This window comes from Papio anubis, chromosome 18 (genome assembly GCF_008728515.1).
Source record: "Papio anubis isolate 15944 chromosome 18, Panubis1.0, whole genome shotgun sequence".
Taxonomy (NCBI): Eukaryota; Metazoa; Chordata; class Mammalia; order Primates; family Cercopithecidae; genus Papio; species Papio anubis.
Window position 1 is genome coordinate 40566193 of NC_044993.1, and position 19577 is coordinate 40585769.

A 19577-nucleotide genomic window follows, 5' to 3' on the forward strand; every position below is an offset into this window, starting at 1 on the left:
TGATTAGGATTCCTCCTGGATCCCTCCCCTCCTCTGACCCCCATATCCAACCCATCGGCACGTCCTGAAAACTCTACCTTTAGAGCATGTCCTAGGCCTTCTCGGCTCCCTTTCCCCAGCTACTATCCTAGTCTCAGCTGGATCATGTCAGTAACCTCTAACCAGACTTCCTGCCCCATTCCTGTCACAAGGAACAAAGCAAGTGTAAAGAGAATAACTTCATTTGCACTTGAAGGATGAGAAGTTTGCCAGATCAGCTGGGGTGGAGGCATTTCAGGCCAGGGGAACATGATGTATAAATGCGTGGCAGTGTCTATCAGCACCATGTGGTTGGTGCGGAGAGGGTAAGCAGCTCCGTGTGACTGGAGTTCAAGAAGCAATAAGATATTAAGGCTGGAGAGCAAGACATGGGATGAGGGATAAAATGCCTTGAATGCCATGTTATGTTTCCCTGTTAATCCAAGGGCAATAGCCAGTCATTGAGGAGTTATCTACAGAAACTGACATGATAAGATTTGCACATTCAAGAAAGAACTCTGGGGGCAATTCAGGGGAGGCTGGGCTGGAGGTTCCTGAATTTGGAACTCAGAGGCCAATTAGATTACTGCAATCCTTCAGGTGAGACAAAATAAGTGACTGCACTAGCAAGATGGCGGCAGGAATAGAGAGGTAGGTGAGGTATTTGTTGGGCAAATCAGTGGGATTTGGTGATTGACTGGATGTCCAGTCAGCGAGCAAGGAATCTAGCTCCTAGTGGGATGTAAAGTCATTAACGAGGGTATTGCAATGAGAAGGAGATCAGAGTTTTGAGGGAAAGGGATACAATGAGTTAAGTATTGCGCATACTGCTTGGTGGGAAATCCAGGCGGAGGTATCCAGCAGGCAGCTGGGTATTTGAGTCAGGCTGAATAAGAGGATCTACATGACAAACATTTAATTTTATACACAGCATGTAGTCCAAAGGAAGATATTAAAAGAAACTGATTTTAGCAAATTCCACAGCAAAAGAAGCAATTTTAAGTAGTAAGTGTGGAAGCACTTGAGTAGTTTTAAAAGTAGGCACCTGAACTGGTGTTTTAACAATCTTTCGGCAGCCATAAAAAAAGGATGAGTTCATGTCCTTTGTAGGGACATGGATGCAGCTGGAAACCATCATTCTCAGCAAACTATCACAAGAACAGAAAATACCCCATGTTCTCACTCATAGGTGGGAATTGAACAATGAGAACACTTGGATGCAGGAAAGAGAACATCACACACAGGGGCCTGTGGTGGGGTGGGGGGAGGGGGAGGGACAGCATTAGGAGATATACCTAATGTAAATGGTGAGTTAATGGGTGCAGCGCACCAACATGGCACATGTATACATATGTAACAAACCTGCACGTTCTGCACATGTACCCTAGGACTTAAAGTATAATAAAAATAAATAAATAAATAAATAAATAAATAAAAACGATCCTTCAACTTCCTTCCCACCTTCTTTACTCTGTTCCTACTTTCTGTTCCCTCCCTTCCTTCTTTCCCCCCTTTATGCATTTTAATTTTTAATATTTTATTTATGATTTTATTTTTAAGAGATGAAGTCTCGCTCTATTACCCAGGCTGGAGTGCAGTATCTTGATCACAGCTCACTGCAGCCAAGTACTCCTGGGTTCAAGTGATCCTCCCGCCTCAGCCTCCCGAGTATCTGGGACCACAACAGGCTAATTTTTGTATTTTCTGTAGAAACAGGGTCTCACTATGTTGCCCAGGCTGGTCTTGAACTAGTGGCCTCAAGTGATCCTCCTGCCTTGGCCTCCCAAAGTACTGGGATTAAAGGCATGAGCCACCACACCTGACCTCTTTCTGTATTTTACGATAATATTTACGAAACAGTTTACCATATGCTAGATGTGGTGCAACAGACATAATGATGAATAAAAACTGGATCCGAATACAATGGATTTGGCATATGCCCTCACAGACCTCAGTCTTGTAGGAAAGACAGACATTAAACAAATGCTCAAAAAATAATTGCTTAATAACAAATTGTGGAAATCTTAAGGACAAGTGCATGGCAAAGTGATCCATACACAAGGGACCTTAAGGAACGTTTCAGTCATAAAGTGTTGATTTAACAGAGAATGATGAATAGGAGATTTTACTAAGTGAAGGGGATTGGAAGAGCCTTCCAGGCAGAGACTTAGCATGTGCAAGATCTCAGGGGCAGGGGAAAGCAGCAAAGAACTGGAAGAAGGCCAGTTGGACTGGGGGTCAGAGACAAAGGGGAGCTTATTATACATAAGACAAGCTGGAGTGGCAAGTGGGGTCAGCCCATGCAAGACCTTCTAGGCTATAGGAAAAGTGTTGTCTTTCTTGAACGGTAAATAGGAAACTATTGAACAATTTTAAGTAGGGAGTGATATGATCAGATTTGCATTTTGAAAATGTAACTCCACTGTGTAAAGAGCAGAAGGGCTCTTTGATGGAAGGGCTTCAGAATGGATGATGGGAAACCAACTGGAAGGCTACTACAGTGACTTAGGAGAGATGATGGTGGTTGGATAAAGTTGTGGCAATGAAGATATAAAGAAGTAGATGGATTCATTCCATTGTGTGCGTGTGTGTGTGTGTGTGTGTGTGTGTGTGTGTGTGTGTGTTTTAAGGAGGTAACATCTGTGGTGAACAGGCTATGGGTGAAGGAGACAGCTGCCAAGGGTGGGCATTTGTATTAATCCAGCATGGATATTTGCCATAGTTGTAATGCAGACAAAGGTTTAGGGTCTTGTAGGAAAGCCATGGAAAAGAAGGATGGAAGAACTCAAATGGCTATGTGTCATCCTAGAACAAATTCCTTGCCCTCCAGGAACTTAGAATCTGCTAAGATGAGCCTGGTACACAAATGCCAGCTCATTTACAGTACTTGGGATCAGATGAGTATGGGCTATTATGAGGGATACTGACACCATGTGATCTAGGAGTCAAGAGAAGAGCCAGGGTGGGCCAGGTCAGGGATTTCTTCCTGAAGGACAAAGCACAGAGAGGCAGCTCTCAAAATCCTTGCAACACATCCCTAAAATCCATATAGAAAACTCTATGTGTTTGGTGTAATACTGGAAACAAGTATTTCTTATGTTCACATTAAATATCAATTATATTCATTTCATGACACTCTTTCTAATGACAGCATACATATTCTCCTCCTGGGAAACAACTAATGTCTACAAATGCCAAAAATCATACCTAAGAATTTCAGATATTTATAGTTAGTTGATTCCTTCATTCTTTTTTTTTTTTTTTAAAAATAAGAAAGCAAATTCCTATTTTGGTAGGACAGTGGTAAATCAGAAATGTACAATTAACACATAAGTAAATAGATATAAGCGGCTCTAGAGTCCCCAGCAAGTGGCTGTCATGAGACACCACCCAAGTTTACAGCTTTGCAAATGGGTTTTGTCCTCCCAGAGTGAGATACAGGGTGCACTTTCTGTCTTGGGCTTGAAGACCTGAGGGCTGACTAGACCTTGAAGGAGAAGTAGAGTACATACTGTTCCAAGACCACATCCTCAGCAATCCCTGAGGACACAGCTTGTAGTCATGTGGTTAGAAAAATCTTGCTTTTTCTGGCATATTGTTAATATTGAGGGGGGACCAAGGGAAGTGGGCAAACAGAAAGGGTGACTTTTGCCCTTTGCTGTGTATTTTTACATCATTTGCATTTTAAAAATAATTCTATTATTCTAATTTTTTAAAAAAGGAAAAGTGAACATTCTTTCATCTAAATAACACATGATTACCTCAATTCTCCTAGTTGAGGTTTATGGGAAAACAATCAGTTTCCATATTCTGTAAAGGAACCCACCATCTATACAAAGACAGGATGAAGATTTCTCCTTGGTATGCTTTTCCAAAGTAAATGGCTATTTTAGCACAAGTTACCAGATGCTTTGAAAGAATCAGGGGTAACAGCACCTGAATCCTTGGGGAGACCTACAGCTGCTGGTAATTGTGTATGGCTCAATTTTATGACCATTCTTCTATCTGCCTTATTTAGGAGGCTAGATATTAATGAAGAGGAGGCAGAGACGAGCAGCAGGAGATCTCGTGTGCCGACACAAATCCTAGAGAGGATTTCTACGTGGAGACTCGCAAAGGGAGATTCTTGACATTGTGTTTGTGTAGGTCACATGTCACATCCTCTTTTACCAAGCCCAGGAAGGAAAAAAATGAATTTTTGGCTGGCATTTGTTAACCTTTAATGGTACAAATTGTTGAACCATACGATACAGCATTCTGAACAGCAAACGAGGAGAAAATAGCAGCTTGTTAAATTCAATAGTAGAAGGACACTTTAAGATCACATCGATCTTGAGGGCTCGGGTACTTAAAATATGAAGTGACATCCCTAAAGGAGATATTGAATAAAATGAATAGAAAAATGTTGGTGACATATTGATGAAGCCTCATGGGCAGGCTGTCTTCTACTTGTCCCTCTGGATCCACTCTCTGCCCTTCTTCAACATACTCTGCTCATTTTGAGGAGTGGGGCTCCCTGGCCCTCTGGCTTCCACATGGGGCTTACGGGAAGCCTCAGCAGGGGACCACAGGGAAGGAAGGGAGAATTGGAGCATTTACTCCCTACCGAGGAGTTGCCCAGTGCTGGTTGTATCTATCTAATGCAGTCTCAGCTCCTGCCAGGGACCTCTCCACACGCACAACCCTGTGTCTGTCTCCAGGTCTAGTAATTGTCCCTCTCCTTGCCCCTTCAGGCCTGGGGTGGTAAAAGCTCCCCAGTGTTACTGCTCCTCGAGTGCGGCTGTTCCTGGTGGCTTCCCTGCATCCTGCCCATCCTTTGTAAAGGTTCCCCTTATTCAATTCTCCTCAAGTTACTCAATTTGAGCATGCCATGCTTTTCCTGCTAAGTCTCAGACATACCATCAAAGGAAGCTCTTAACCAGGGTTCTGGTGTTCTGAAAGAAAGTTCTAGTGGACATCTTTCATTAGTTTTGCACCTTCTTTCACCCCGTCCCCCATCTGCAGCACCACCCAGCATCTGAGCTGAATGTGTGGATTTCCCACCTCAAAGTGTATATGTATGTATGTATGTATGAATTTATTGGTGGGTGGGGACAGGATTTCACTCTGTTGCCCAGGCTGGAGTGCAGTGGCACCATCACAGCTCACTGCAGCCTCAACATCCTGGGCTCAAGAGGTCCTCCTGCTTCAACCTCCCCAGTAGCTGGGACCACAGGTGCACACCACCATGCATGAGTAAGTTTTTTAAATTATTATTCTTTCTACAGAAATGGGGGTCTCACTTTGTTGCCCAGGCTGGTGTTGAATTCCTGGCCTCAAGTGATCACCTTGCTTCGGTCCCCCAAAGTGCTGGGATTACAGGTGTGAACCACCATGTCCATGCCTAGCCACCTGATGAGTCTTGATGGGGGGCAGAGACCAACAACTCCACAGAAGCCAGATGCTTTCTTTCCTAGCCTCTCTTGCAGCTAGGCCTCAGGCATGTGATTCAGGCTCAGTCAATCAGATGACACTAACTCTTGGCACGACATGGGGTAAGGAGGGGCTGCAGGGAATCCATTTGGGCTGGGGTGGCAGCTGCACTGGAAGTGACATCAGTTTCCAGAGGGAGAAGCAGAATCTGGCATCAGGCTTGGGGTGTGGGAGGTGCAACCAGAGTCTGCACCCAGCAGCAGTGGCAGAATGGGTTCTCTGTGGAGAGTCTGTGTACTCCTTCCTCTGGGGCCACCAACATCTGCCTCTATGAACCTCTCAGAGTCTGTGAGCAACTCAATAGCCTTGAATTTTTTTCCCTTCCTGTTTGAATGAGCCAGGGTTGTTTCACTGCTTGAAACTAAGAGCCATGCCTGATATGAAAACCAATCAACATCTTTTTGACCCAATGATTCTGGCATCCTAAAATACTCATCTCATTTTAAGTTAAAAATAAATCCATGTTTGAGCATCTACTGTTTCAGTTACTGTGCTAGGTGTTACAAAGCTAAGTAAGAGTGATAAGTAAATCACTATCATCACCATGATAAATAGAGGATGGAAACTTGCTTTTTGGAATACAGATACAAAATGATTAATTCTGCCTGAAAGTGTTTTGGAACATTTCAGAGAGGTAGTGAGCTGGGCCAAGAGAAGAGCATAGGCAAGGAATGGTGGTGTGAAGTTGCCTGGAGTGTCCTGAGAAGAAAGATGGGCTCAGAAGGACTAGGGTAGGGCAGAGAAGGGGGTCACTGCAAGTGAGGCTGGGAAAGTGAGGCTGGGAAAGTGAGCCAAGGCTCAAATACAAACTGTCTGAACTTCATTTTCTGTGCAAGCAGGAGAAGCCACTGACATGGGTTTGGAAGATGGATTGAAGGGGGAGAAAAATGGAAGCAAGAAACTCTCTCACAAGAGGCTATAAATACAGCCAAGGTCATGAGATTGAAAGGGAAGGCAGATATTTGAAAAATATTTAAAGAGATGTGAGGGATAGGACAGGCATAGTGGCTCATGCCTGTAGTCTCAGCACTTTGGGAGGCCGAGGTGGGCAGATCACGAGGTCAGGAGATCAAGACCATCCTGGCTAACACAGTGAAACCCCATCTCTACTAACAATACAAAAAATTAGCCGGGTGTGGCGGCACGCCCCTGTAGTCCCAGCTACTCAGGAGGCTGAGGCAGGAGAATCGCTTGAATCCGGGAGGTGGAGGTTGCAGTGAGTCGAGATCGCGCCACTGTACCCTAGCCTAGGCAACAGAGCAAGCCTCTGTCTCAAAAACAAAAAAAAAAAAAAACAAAACAAAAATAAAACAAAAAAAAAAAAAAAACAAAAGAAAGAGAGAGAGATGTGCGGGGTTGCTGCTCTGCTGGTTGTGGAGAGTCAAGGAGGATTCAAAGATGGTCCTGAAGTCCCAGCTGGAAGAAGTAGGTGACAGCAATGTTTTTAATATTGGCAATTCATCACATAGCACAGGTTTGGAAAAATGGCATTGGCTTTAGGCATGCCCAGATCTTTCCTCATTTTAGGCATTTGCTAATACATGCATTTTCTAAGCTGATGCCTTGTGTTTAATCACTGTTCCATTCAGGAGAAGGAGGTTGTTTCAAACCTGGTTGCTATCATTTGACTTCCTTGCTATTCACGGGGCTATTTTATTTCCTACTGATATACCACAGCCTTAAATTGCAAGTTAATCCAGGATGTTCCTAGGTTGGCAGTTAGGAATATATAATTCTTTGGAAGCGCTAAAAGTCAGCTCTCTAAATTCTCTCCATATGAACCTTCTCTCCACCTTAGGATGGATCCACTTATTTAGTCCACTGCCAGTTACCTCACCAAAACCTGGGCGGTCACTGGATTCCAGGAACAACAGTAGCCTGGAGTGCGGCTGTTCCTGGTGGCTTCCCTGTATCCTGCCCATCCTTTGTAATGGGCAGGATGTTCTGTTCTGTCTGCTGTTGACTATCTCTATTCTGTTCCTGACCCTGATTTCTCCTGCCAAGCTCAATTTTGAGAGTTGACAACAGCAAGCCATGGCTTCCCAAAACATTATTTTTAGGTCAACTAATACATTTCAAGAACATATTTGACTCTGCTTCCTGTGGTACTAAGCCTACTTCTTGATACAAGCATTTGCCTTTGTTGTAAATAGTAAAGTTCTTCCAGTTGGCTTTTTGTTAAGAAGTGTGTGGATGTGGCGTCTGATGACATCTTTAGCTTGGATTCTAAAAAGGCACTACCACTGTGCGTTTGACTAAAGGAAACACATTTTACCCGTGAAAGCCTTCCATTTACAAATGCTCAGCTAGCACACAAAGCTAAGGCCATGCAGTAAGTACTGTCCTACAATGTTACTCACTTCTGAAAGCACAACATGATGACTGGTATAACTTTGGAGATGTTTTCTGGAAACCAAATAAAGGAACAGCTTTGTTATTCCACACCTACAAAGTCAGAAGATGCACAGTCTTTTATTCATGTTTGAACAAGCTTCCTTCTTGAACAATCATCTATAAAGTGATGTGATTCTCTACTAGATCAGGAGCTCTTTGAGGACGGAATCAGGTTCTAATCCATATTCTAAATCTACACCACCTGCACAATGCATGTTGCATGGTTAGGGTTAAGTAAGAGTTGGTGAATTAATCAATAATACACAGCAAGATAATTCACAAAGAGAGGGGAGTAATCTCCCCAGCCTCAATCACTGGGCAAGTGGAATCGCTTGGGCACTGCTAGTGCCTGAGACAGAGCTGGTGACAATGTCACGTAATGTGAATATTTTACATGAACAGGGAAACTAGACTCACGGATAAGTAGTGTAGTCATCAAGACAACACTGTCTTTTTTTTTTTTTTTTTTTTTTTTTTTTTTTTGAGACGGAGTCTCGCTCTGCTGCCCAGGCTGGAGTGCAGTGGCCGGATCTCAGCTCACTGCAAGCTCTGCCTCCCGGGTTCACGCCATTCTCCTGTCTCAGCCTCCCGAGTAGTTGGGACTACAGGCGCCCGCCACCGCGCCCGGCTAGTTTTTTGTATTTTTAGTAGAGACGGGGTTTCACCGTGTTAGCCAGGATGGTCTCGATCTCCTGACCTCGTGATCCGCCTGTCTCGGCCTCCCAAAGTGCTGGGATTACAGGCTTGAGCCACCGCGCCCGGCCAACAACACTGTCTTGGAGGTTTTTCTGAAGTTATAACCATGCTACAGAAGCAATAAATTATGAAGGCTGAGCATGTAATAAAATTTAATGTTGTCATAAATTTTATAACAAAGTTAATCTGACACATTTAATGACATGCATAATCATTAGTATGCAGCACTGTAATCAGACATTGATAATAAGCAGTTCACATCAGTGACTGTGAGAGTCTTTACTTGTGTTCAGTCAAACCAACTGCTTGGTATTTTTTTCTCCCTTCTGAGTTGTTAGTGTTCCATACCTACAATAATTATCAGTGGTGATGGGCTTCTCTGACCATGTGAATAATTTAATTCTCAATGCACAGATACAGAAACCCTTGCTGAAGATGGTGTCAAACAGAGAAGGCTCTCTCTACTCCTTCCACCTGAAACACCTCTGCAGAAGCATATGGGAGCTCTGCCTACAGCCCTTGGACCTAACCACTTCAGTGTGTTCCAGTGAGTGTCTGGACTTTGGCCTGAAAGGTTTTTCCTAAACTAAAGAAAATTTCTCTGACCTAAAGGCCTTAACCTCCACCCCAGAAGCTCTCACCAAGGACTATAGGGAACCAGTGGGGAAAATCCTCATCCCTTACCCCTCAAGGCACAGGGCAGCAATGCTGAGGCTTGTGTGCCACACTTGCTCCCAGAGGTCCTCAGCGGGCTGCCTGCGGTGGTGAATGACTTCCTAACATGCTCCTTGATAGCCTTCCTTTTCTTGCCTCGCTTCTCCACTCTCCTACCAGCACTGCAGGAGTCATATCCCAAATATACCAGTGGCACTTGAATCCTGGTCTCCAGGTCTGTTTCTGGAAAAACCCAAGTAAGACATTGCCCCAGTAATGGGGCTAGATGTCTGAGGCTTCCTCGAGCATCTACCTTGAAGGCTTTTACTGCTCTACACACATGCACATACACACACGAGTGTGCAACCAGTTACATCCAAGCTCCCTGAATACCAGCCCGTTGAAGATAGCAGAGAGCTGCACTATAAGCCAAGGCTGCTCCCAAGAGCCGCTCCATCACTGAATTGGGTCCCCCGCAAGATGAAGGAATGTAATTATTCGAAGGATGGAGAATGTTCTCTGAATCACTGACAAGTTGGAAGGGGTGGAGGGCAAGAGTCCACCTGGGTCAAGTGGAGAGATGGAAAGAGTGAGAGAACCTGGACTGATAATGCCATTGCTCAGAAAAGGCTGCTCCAGATGCATATCTACAGCAATTGTACAGCCCAAACATCTCTGAGCAATAGGTCTCTGGTAGTCTTGATGTCTAGACCAACAATTCCCACTTCATTCTTCTCTGGGAAGGAGCAAGGAGAATCCAGAGACTCTCATTCTGCTGTTACATTAAAAGAGTTAGGCACAACAGCCTTGGCACAGTCACAAGAGCACATTCACACTAAGGTGTAAATGACTCACAGCTCCTTTTCTATTTTTAGGTTGGGAAGTTGCTTTAGAACATAAGGGGGAACTAAAGAATATTCCTGTTACATACAAGGCAGAGAAAAGGGAAACTAGTGGTGACAAGACAAATCATCTCTTTGACATTTGGCAGGCTCTACTTATTACAGCTCTGGGGGTGAGGTGGGAACAAAAAGATGCTGTGTAAAGAAGTTTATGCCATCCCTGCTGTAGTGGGGTGCAGTTTAGAGGGGTCACTGATCAAGCAGAGACCCAGAGAGTGTTTCGTTCCAAGCCAGAAACAGAAATGTATAAAACACAGCCTTTCCAGCATCAGAAATGAGTAGTGGTAGTAGAGACCTACCCAAAACAGGAAAGAGGACCACGTGAGGTAGAGTGCCAGGACCCTACATCCCAGTGCCACTGCTCATGACTGTAATCTTGAGTAGGTCCCTTAAAGTCTCTGGACCTCAGTTTTGCCATCTGTGAAATAGGGATAATATTATCCAGCATAAAATTGGTTATGAGGCTCATGTAGGGCCTGCCTGGGATGATGTGTTACTAATGGTTAAGAACACAACTTCTGGGGTCTGACTGAACAGGCTGAAATCCATGCTCAATACATTCTAGCAGAGCCCTGGGTGATCTATTTAACTTTTCTCACCTGTAAGCTGAGACAAAAGTACCCACTTTATAAGATTATTCCAATAATTAGTTGAAATAATGCATGCAGAGAATTAAGCATGGTACTTTTTATTAAACTAGCTATTAAAATGTGTAAAACATAAAGTACTGTATGGATTTTAGGACAATGCAAAGACTCTTTGCTGGCTGAAATAGTTCGGGGCCCCTTCAGATGGCTAAAGGCAGAATTTGTATATGTAAATATGGTGTGCTTATCTCTGCTCTGGATACTGAGGGCTTACCCTGTTATTAAACTTGTTTAGTAAATGTTGAACTGTCATGAGGCCTAACATTTAGTTCTAGTTATTAGATAAAACATTTGCTTTGAATGGTATTTGAATTGCCAGGTTCTAGATTATTCTGGTTGACAAACTCTTCGTATTTTATAAAGAGGCTAAAATTGGTATGCTATCGCAGAACAGATGTGCCATTTTCAAGGTATATTAAACCATGATTCACTGGAACATTGGTCCTGCTGGCAACAAATTCAGAGCAGGCTGGACTTCATTTGGTGAAGAAACATTGAGTAGAAGAGAAAGGACATTATTTTATGTATTTTCGTTTTCAAATTACTGTAGCTTAAACCTTTTAGCCATCGTTACCCACCTTCGGTCTGCTAAATAAATGATTCAGTACATTTCTAATTTACAGAATTTTTTAACAAAAGAAAATGTAATTTGATAGCCAAATCAGCATTAAACATTATACACTTAAAAAACCACAGGCAAAGACAAAATCATGATGACACTAACTTTTGTTAAAGTATGCTTACCTATGGTTTCCCTCTGAGGCACGTTCTTTCCCGCTAAGCTTCCAACATAATATGAAAATGAAGGAGATGCATTTTGCAAAGCAAAACACATCTTAGGCAAAACATACATCTCAAATTAACACTGTTACAAAGTTTTAGAATTAAGTTCATTAATTTAAAAGTTGGGATGTCTGAGTCCTTCTATCCCAAAACAAGATCTTGGAGGGACTTCCACAGCTATGTAATACCATGGTCACATGACCCTTTCTGAAATTATTAATCTGAATACACCATATGAGGATAAATTCCATCTTTTTGAAAATATTTAGGAAAATGAGCTTGGTATTTATAAAATGAAGCTCTCTTTGGGTGGGTATCCTAAGACACGTCAAGCCAATCAGCCTGTAACTGTCAAAAAACATTGGTAGGTACAAAAGCGGGGTGGGAGAGGAGTGACTTAACTTTGTTAAGTGATGGGAAAGAAACAGTAATAGCATATCTCAATAAAATGTGATTTAGGAATATTTAAAATACTAAATCATTAAACTGACAAAGAAATATAAATCATTCAGAAATAAACTCATTAGGTCATCAAATCCTGTTAAATCTGCAATTGAGAAGAGCAAGGTGTACAATCCATACATTTAAACTCACAGGCTCACTTTGCACAATGTCAATTTACTCCTTAATATGTTATTAATATGCATTTTCCAAAAGGATGTATTAGTAAATTGTACACATCTACTTCTTGGCACCATCATATAACCTGGTACAACATAAGCATTCTTCTTATAGTTAAGGCATAAGGATGGTATGAAAATTAGAAAAATAAATGCCCTATTATGTTGTGGTCAGGTTTAAGGCATGTGAATTTTTATCTTCATACAAAAGATTAAAATCTAGATATTAAAAAGTAGTGCAGTATCAGTGATGCATTACCCCTGAGTTCCCAAAATGTCACATCACAAAAATATCCTGTAATTGCTTGTAGTTTATTCCTTGGCTTTCATCTTTTCTCTCTGCATCTTTGTAACAATTTTTTAAAAGTGGAAATATAATTGTTGGCAATGCTAACAGCTGTAGGAATGATTACAAGGTAGGAAAAGCATAACAGGAATGTCAAGAATCTGTTTCTGGCAGTAACATATATGGAACATTGTTCAGGACAAAAGAGGAGAAGGAAGGAAAAAAGGAGAGGGGTTTATCATCTCTAAGAATTTTCAAACTAAACCTCATTGCTTAATAGGAAAAAAAGATTCCATATTTAAAGTTAAGTCACAGATAACTACTAGCTAAAGCATGACATCACCAGCATTGGAGTCAGCAGAAGTGTGTTTTTGAAGGACAGTGTTGCAAGAGGATCTCGACAGGTTTTCAGAGCCAGGAGACAGAAAATAATTCTACCTCTGTCAATTGAAGGACCTTAGGCAAATCAGTTTACCTCTGCTAGACTACACTCCAAAATTTAGACATTCAAAAATTTGATATTAATAACCACATGAAAGTCTCGTGTTGAGTTGAATATGTATTTGCTGGTGAAAGATATGTTGGTTTTTAAACAGACAGCACTCTGCAAACGTAGGCTATTGTTGTGTTTTGCTGGTTGTCAAATTCTATACAGTTATACACATCTGCGTGGCCTCCTAATGGTGTTTTTCCAACGGCTAAAGGTTTATGAATAAGACAATTTTCCTGATGGAATTAACCCGATGCTTTTCTTAAACATGTAACCTTGAGTTCACTATACAAAACAATGCTTTGATTAGAGCAATGCATATAATAAAGGTTACCCTAGTTTCTTAGACCCTAGACATCATTCACAAAAAAGAGAACTGCTTTTGAAAGGGATGTATTTGCACAAGGAAGAAAAGTTTTCTACTTCTAATTATAAATGATTTATTGGTGTAAGCAAAACAACAGCCTATCTGAGAGGCACTTCTATGAGCATCCTCACGTGTGATTTGCAAGATTGAAGAAGAGGGAAAAATGCCTCGATTGTACCAATGATGAGAAAACACCAAAACTACAAAGCAGGTTTCAGAAAACCAAACTCATAACCAAGGACAATAATAAAGCAATGTGTTGACATATACTCTGCAAGTTTTCCTCCATAAATAGTTTACAGAAATTTTGTAATTTCTGTAAATGCATCCTATGATAATTTTGCATCTTGCTTTTTTTTACATTAAATATCAAGTAGATTTCTATAGGGCAATTATTTGAAAATGATCTCAAATATATGGGGAAATACACATCAAATGAAAAAATGCAGTGGGTGATAGAGATACCATGAAGAGCCTCAAATATTTCCCATCTCATTGGAGAGAAACAAACATGTTCTCATTTAGAATGAGTGGGAGTTACCAAACTGATTTAGGCCTCTATATTTAACTTCTAGTCAAAAAAGGTAGTTCCATCTAACAACAATATTATGGTGAACAAAAGAAAAAATTAACTCTCTAAATTTGCAATAGGGTCTTTTCTTCGGAAGTACCAAATCCCATCTATTACCAGCTCCACGCTTCAGGCCTAAAATGGATCTCCCTGAAGCAATGACAGAATTTTTGCCAAGTGACTAGGATATAAACACCACTTTGGTTGCACAGTGAGACATATGCTCCAAAGAAAACTGGTTCAAAAACCGGCAAGTGGGTTTCTACAGAATAAATGAGAGCCCCGTCAATGGCTTCCTCTTCAGGGCTTTGTGTCTGTACTTGCGTGGTGGCTCTTTGTTTCATCTATGGATGATGGTGCACGTGGTGTTCATCATTCCTTACACTCATGAACTGCTATAAATTTGTTTTTGGTATTCCAGAGAGTCCTAACTTCAGCTTCTGGGCAATGCTGAGGAGGCACCCTATATTCTAGACTTACCTTTTGCAAGGTCTACTCTCAGCATTGTGGGCGATTTCCATGGGAGAATATTCTATTTAAAGAACTACTGTCCCAGCATAAAACAAAAAATCATTTATGAAGATGCAGGAGACTCAGAAAACTCTAGATTATGTTTGCACAAGCATAATGTCAGAGCCTCCTTTCCCCACTCCACAAGGGGGTCAGGAAAGGAGTACTCAGCTGTGAGAAAAGACATACAGAAGAATTCATGTGGTCATGACAGCGAGGACATGGCCGATCCTCCAAGGAGGATGTATCATACACTTCATGAGCCCAAGAGTGTGCTGTAGGGTCTGAAGAGCAAGATGTTGGTTCACTGATGTAAAGGAGAGAGAGAAAAAGCTTCAACCAACTAGAAAAACAGTCCTTATGCATGCTATTTTTTATTTCAAACACAGGTATCAATATCAATTCCTTCTCTGAGAGAGTATATTTTAAAATAGGATATATTTTTAAAGGAATATTTAAAGGACACATTAAAATTTATTTTAAAAACTTTTCAAAAGAAACAAAAGGTATGAATTTTATTTAATCCTTAAGGAAATGATTATTTTCTCATCCACATAAATCATTAATTTTGTTTTTCTTTATCTCCTTTATTAATCTACATTAGAAAAATAAACTTTTCGTACACTAAGAACAAGCAAACCAGTCTCAATTGACAAAATGTACCAATGCAACACAATTACTTTCACCTTTAATTTACAGGCAGCCAGATTCAAAATCCTTAAAGTTGCTTAAACTTAAACATGACAATGACAACCTAAAAGGTATAATGTTGATTGGAGCAGATATTTAATTGGAAAATTGATGATTTTCCATTTTCAATTAAATCTCTAGATAGAAATGAAAAAAATTAAAAATCATATTTAAGAAAAGCCAAATCTTGGATTGTGAGGTATCCTTTTAAGGATGTTTCAGCAGAAAAAAACAAGGACTCTCACAATTGTGTAGCTGCCTGGATTAGGTGGGTACCCTGATCAAGGAGATGGGGGATGATTTGGCTTTAGTATTCCAATAATAAAGTTTATAATGAGAATAACATGTTGCTACAAAATCCAGTCTCTTCCTCAGATGCCTTCCACAGAGGGCAGGAAGATTTGTCAGTTTTGTTTGCTGATGATGCCTGGTTCTGCCAACAAACAACACCTGTCACATGGTAGGTAGTCAATATACATTTGTTGAATAAATAGAGAAAAAAAGAAACGTACAGTATGTTTGTGAAGCCAACTGTGTGTACATTGCTATTGAGGTACACAAAGAGTCTTTGTTTTAAATTTGAGAATGAGGACTTTCAATGGAATATATCTATAAAAATGAAAGAAAGACATTACTGTCTGGACTCTTGTACAGCAAGAGAAGAAAAACCACTAGCAAAGAGCCAACTCACCTGATAGACCTGGATCAAGCATGTGGCCGTGGAGAACACCCCTGGGACTCTAATTCCGGCACTCTTGCAAGCTGGGTACTTGGGCAGGACAGCAGCAGCACTCATGAACCGGGCAGCACCTGTTGGTGAGGGCTGATCACATGGATTCTCTCATCCCAGCCTTACAATCAGTCCTTTAGGTACATACTTTTTCTGACTTTGCTGATGAGGAAACTATGCACAGAGGTTATACAGCTTAACAAAGGGCCCTCACCTCATGAGTCATGAAATGGAACTTTAGCCTTTCTTTGTATCTGGTCTTAGAGCCAATACCCAAGAACCACTGTACTGTACACATTGTCTCAGAGAAACTTACTCTTCCTGGGCCTCAGTCTTTAAAAGGTGGGCAGTTGACTTAATAAGAATTAAGGATCAATGATTAGGGTTCAAGGCACTCCAAAATTCTGGTCTTTATTGAAAAGGCTACAGATGTCTCACCTTAGTAACACCCTATCATCTTGATATTCTTGGTTAATTAAATATGGGAAACCAATTTCATAGTAATTGAGGTCAGAAAAAAGTACTCATGACATTTTAGAATATAATGACAAAGCCATAGATAAATTTTAATGCAACTGTAATTACTTAAAACTGTTACAGCATGCAATGTGTTACCACAACAGCCAGAGAAACACTAATTTACTCAGCCTATTCTTCCAGACCTATAAACACTAGGATTAAATAAATATTTTCATTGAATTTATTCTACCCTTCATTGCCATTTATAGATAGCTTACTCGTCAAATATTACTTTCTAATTGTCTTATGTTTCCTAACTAGCATGTAATACTTTGGCAAGGACCTCAAACAATAGTAGACAGTAGGTATAAAATAGATGGCTACATTGAACAGATGACTAAAAGGATGCCTCCTGAGTACCTATATCTTGAAATATACTTTATTGTGCCTTACTTTCAATTTGTGATTTTAAAATGTAGAAATCGCCTATTTTATGTAATAACAATAAAATCCTTCTTTGCTGAAAATATGCACAAATAAAGTTTACAAGCTTAAAAAATTAAATCGCAGTAATGGTCAAGCTTTCCAATAATAAAATACATTTTCATAAGGTTTTCATTTTACAAAAACTCAAATAGCTTCATGAGTTCACAAAATAATATATTTTTCAAGATATTAGCGTATTCTTATACTGGAAGAGCAGAGAATAAAATTTACTTGGAGATCGAGCATTTGCTTCTTTAAGAAATACTTCTTTGGCCGGGCGCGGTGGCTCAAGCCCGTAATCCCAGCACTTTGGGAGGCCGAGACGGGCGGATCACGAGGTCAGGAGATCAAGACCATCCTGGCTAACACGGTGAAACCCTGTCTTTACTAAAAAATACAAAAAACTAGCCGGGCGAGGTGGCGGGCGCCTGTAGTCCCAGCTACTCGGGAAGCTGAGGCAGGAGAATGGCGGGAACCTGGGAGGCGGAGCTTGTAGTGAGCTGAGATCCGGCCACTGCACTCCAGCCTGGGCGACAGAGCGAGACTCCGTCTCAAAAAAAAAAAAAAAAAAAAAGAAATACTTCTTTTAGTATTTTTACTTTAATATTATGAAAGCTACATAATTACATTCAGATTCTTTAACTATTCCAGTAGTTAATTTTTAAAACTTACGATGAACAGTTTTGTTTAAAATATGGAACATTGGTAATATGAAAATCTGAATTTGTAAGAATGATTTGCATTCCTTTTTTTTTTTTTCTGATACAACAAATGATGAAATAACTAATGGTTCCACAGAGGATAAAATGTCTCAAATCTGTTGGTTCTGAAGGTGAAGTGAGATTTTATACTGATACCATGTATCACTGAGATGCCAGAAGGAAATGGAATTAAACTCAGATAGTTCAAATGGAGAGATTTTAATGAAGGGACAACCTACAGAGGTGTTGGCAGGGTCAGAGGGAATCAATGAGATATGCTTAGAACCCACCAACTGGCAAACCTCTCCCTAAAGATGGAGGAGGAAGGAGTGATACTGTAGTGAGAGCTTGAGCCTAAGGGAGGAGGATGGGCTGCTGAGCAGGAGGCACCATCCTGAAAGAAGAATCCTCTGCCAGATACTTTTCAGGGTCATTTCTTCACACTCTCTGCAGGGAAGCAGGGAGACAGCAGGAAGAAATATCCTAACCTCACTTTCCTCCCTCTGCCAGTGCCTTCCATTGGCCAAATCCTCCCAGAGGCCAGTTGGTGGCGATCAGCTTCCAGGGGCAACAGGAGGGAAGAGGAGGGCAGAGACTGGCTCAGGGGTGGGGGATCATGCACATTAGGGGCTCAGTTGTTCAAATACCTGTCACTGAGGCCTGATAAGGGTGAGAAGACTGAGCATGCTTCTCTGACCTAATTTCTAAGAAATCTACCGGAAATAACATTTGGGGATTTTTCCATTTAATAAATTTTTTAAAAAATAGCTGCCCTCTCAGCCCCATTTCCCATGCATTTTCCTCTCTTCAAGCCGTATTTAAATTCCTTCTTTCATTTTCCTTCTGGTAACAAAGACGTCTGTGGCTCAACAGATGTTTCTCTAAGACCCCATCCTGTTAGGTCTCTGAGCTGTGGGAAGTATTTATACAATTGCCAGTGAATATAAGATCCAGGAATTTCCCTAAGATCCCTAACAAAATTGGTGATAAGTAGTCCCACATGTTAATCCAGCCACCCATGGATGACAGCACTTACTGTTTCTTTGATAAATGCCAAATACATTTGAAATAAATACCTGACATATTTAAGTGCTTTCTAATCTATTAATTTTATATATGCATGAGTCTGTTTTGTATATCTTCTGATTATAGGATAAATGTAAATAAATCCAAGGAATAATTAAACCTACCACTTTCAAGAAGCCTTCTTTGTAGAACTGGAAGAGTCTTAAATAGGCTTTTCAGGTATGCATCTCTTATTATCGCTAAACACCAACTCCGGCAAGGCAGACATCATGTGTGGGTCATCTTTACAGTAGGCACAGGCCCTAAAACAGTGACATGCACATTGCAGGCACTCCATAAATGTTTGCTGAATTGGCTAAACCTTGGTTTGTCCCCATAATCAACCACCGCAAACAGCACACAGATAATTACTTCTTGGAAAGATTCCAGCTAGTGTTTGATGTTACCTATGTGGTTTTTCTCTCAAGAGCAGCTCTGTAGGATTACATTATTTTCTGTTTTTTTTTTCCCTTTGACCTTAATGTCATCTACTTCAATAACAGCTTCATACAAAATTCCTACCAGCACATACCACAGCAGATTCAAGGCCTTGTTTTAAAAATGGTGCCAGCATCTCTTAATTTGGAAGATATATTGTCTCTCCTGAACATGGGCTAAGAAAATGTATAATTTGGTATTAACATAAGAGCTGAAGACACTTTAAATGCACTGTTTCATTTTTATAAGATAAAAATAATTTTAAGAATCAAAATGTTATCAACAGACCTGTCCTTCATTAAAAAGTAAAACTGCATTTTCCTACATTTTATGAAAGTGTCCAATTACAAACAATTTTGAAATGTAACTTTAAAAAATGTAAACAGCAAAAATACTGTATTTAAAATAAATCTGGACAGGCAAAAAATATACATATATACCCAGAAGACAGAGATTTTGGTGAAAGTTAAGATATTTCATCTTTGAACAACTTAGAATCTTTCCTGCATTTTATAGTCTAGTTCCAGGCATTAATCTGAAATAACCTTGAAATCCTAAATCTAACACCCTTCAGAACAAAGTAGCTTTTCTCTTTTGC

The 19577-nt window shown here is 40.6% G+C and overlaps 1 long non-coding RNA gene across 5 annotated transcripts in view; it reads right to left on the reverse strand.

Moving 5' to 3' along the window:
• The window catches only part of LOC108583468, a 70705-nt gene that overhangs the window by 47030 nt on the left and 4098 nt on the right, over positions 1 to 19577 (reverse strand). For 4 of the 5 annotated variants that reach the window (XR_004179788.1, XR_002519225.2, XR_004179787.1 and 1 more), the window contains 2 exons: positions 18667 to 18804; positions 15792 to 15910 (listed from right to left, as the gene is read on the reverse strand). This is a non-coding gene — a long non-coding RNA (uncharacterized LOC108583468). Of the gene's footprint in view, positions 1 to 12479; positions 15911 to 18666; positions 18805 to 19577 lie in introns of those variants that run through there. The other variant, XR_002519220.2, reaches the window with a different exon arrangement.